We start from the raw sequence: 2,631 nt of genomic DNA, 5'->3' as shown, positions 1-2,631 counted from the left end.
ATTTTGCCAATAATTTCCCCCACCCCCCTCCCCGTTTCAAATATTAAGATATACAACTGGGCAGACGTAATTTTATCCTAAATGTGCTCATGTTATATATAGTTTTGGAGATGGCAGCCGTTTCAGTGTCCAAACAAAAACTGTTGCAAATCATAAAATAAATCAATATTTTGTAATGCCGTGATGCAGTAACATCAATCAGACGTGTGTGAGGGGATTTATAGAGTGCAATGTTTCAGGCCTGACCCTATCAAACCTCAGAAACCACTTAAAAAAAAATCTAATCTGGCCTCTCTCACCCCATTTTAAAGAAGGTGACTAAGATGATGTAATTTCGCAGTCACACTTTTATTAATGTTTGTAACTTTCCTATACGCCGCGCGGCTGTCCTTTCTGCTGCGTGTGACTCCTGATCACACAGTAACCTTAGGCACCCTGGGGGGTGGCGAGGGCGGGGGTGGGGGGAGGAGGGGGCAGTTGGGGCAACTGATCAACTCATGAATAGGTGCTGCACTTTGTGCTATCCTGCTATAAATTCACAAACCTTTCAAGTACATCAAACAGAGCAACCTGAACTAGCCATTTTGCTCTTGGAGCTTATGGACTAATGCAGTTCTAATGAGCAGCTGGGTAGAGGGCTCCCAGAAGCATGTCTAATGCTTTCCAGGAGGATATCATATGGATCACATAAAAGGCAGATTGGAGCAGGAGAATTGGGTAGGAGTTTAAGTATACCCAGGCCCTGGTGGTATACAGATATATATATATATATATATATATATATATATATGATGTGACTGGTCAAATACGGTGTTGTCCCTCTCAGGACAACTGCATTTCAACTATTTAGCACTTTTTAAGACCTCCAGCTCAGAAAAATGAATATAATCCCTGGCAGGGAAAAATATTCAACTTTGAAAGAATGAAATACTATAGCTAACATCATGAAAACGTAGCTTTCTGTATCACCAATGTTGTACAGGTGTGTCCAACTATCTTTACTGATAACTTATTCTGAATTATTTCCCCCTTAGCGTTAGTTAATACATTGCAATTTATTGATAGAAATATTTTTAGAGTGAATTTTGTGTTGCTTTTCCCTTTAGACTCTCTTTCCCTAAGCAACAAGAGACGTGCAAGCTGTGGGAGTGTGAAGGACCAGTTTGTTTGACCTAAGTAGTATAGGTCAAGTATCCCCACAAGTACTCTTACATACTGGGAAATACTGTATAGAACAAAGGTGTCAAACTCAGTCCTCAAGGGCCACCAACAGGCCAGTTGTTATGGATATCCCTGCTTCAGCACAGGCGCAGCCACTGATTGAGCCACCTTTGCTGAAGCAGAGATATCCATAAAACCTGGCCTGTTGGTGGCTCTTGAGTACTGAGTTTGACACCCCTAGTATAGAATATAGAAATACATTGTAATCAATCCTGCTCTCAGACTTTCCCCACAGACACAGCATGTTAAATAAGAACCATCGTGCTGGGAGATATGAGAGCTGAATACTGCACCTTTAAAGTCGTTATCAGGTTGACACATTTTGGGATAGGATAGATGCACCTTATACAGGTATTAAACACACTGAGACAGACCTGTTCAGTGTTCATTTCTTTCTCAAATCTGAATTGTAACAAGTTGGCTCATATGTTTTAACCAAGAGTTACTTTAATTTAGTGTCACTTATAGAAGGGCCTAATTCATGGAACTGGGCTGAACACAAAGTGAAATTCCATGACTTTGTCCTATGATGTCATAACACTGTGCATTGCTGCCGCTGCTGCTGTGATTGCAGCCACACATGCATACAGTATGAAATGTTCCATGTTGCTGCCCCAGCTGTTCTTACGTCTCAGATGTTCGCCCCGCCTCGGGGCACTTACAAGCCATTGAAGTGTTTGTTTATTTGTGCATTAGAAATCTAGCTTTGCTTTAATGCTCATTACGCCATTAGCACTTTTTACTTTCTTTCAACAGAGGGTTTCTCTTTTCAACTGAATCAAAGTGCAGCAGCTGGTAACATTATGTTCTAAACTCCTGCCAGGTGGAGAGTTCTTGGGGCCTTTCTACCATCTTAACATTCTGCTGCATGGTTGATTGTGAAACTTGCCACACGTAGGGTATCCAGGTGTCCAGAATTGTAGAAGCCTACAACCCTATTTACCTGCTATGGATACTGGGTCTAAAAGTTGTTATAAGGGGGTGTTGTACTCTGTTCAGTAGAGAATGAGATGTAATACTTGAACATGTATGTGTATACCGGTATTACCTCTCTGGACATGTATATGTCCGGTATTACCTCTCTGGACATGTATATGTCCGGTATTACCTCTCTGGACATAGTGACATGAGCGTCTTGGGGAAGGGGGGGGGGGGCTAGATTTACCTGAGCAGGGCTGTTGCTAGGGGGCTGGGCAGCATTCTCCATCCTCATTAGCTGCTGCTGGGTAATGCATCCAATAACAAGGTGTTAGGAGCTTGTGGGTGGGGCAAAGGAGAGGTGGAAACAGCATGGAGTGGAGGGTGTGTGTGTCTCGAGCGTGAGCGTGTGTGTCTCGAGTGCGTCGCACATTTCACCATTGTGTCCAGTATTTTAGAAGAAGCCACCTGTCAACGCTAGCTATACGTCTA

Source organism: Ascaphus truei, chromosome 19 (genome assembly GCF_040206685.1).
Source record: "Ascaphus truei isolate aAscTru1 chromosome 19, aAscTru1.hap1, whole genome shotgun sequence".
Lineage (NCBI taxonomy): Eukaryota > Metazoa > Chordata > Amphibia > Anura > Ascaphidae > Ascaphus > Ascaphus truei.
Note: the sequence above shows the minus strand (reverse complement) of the source record.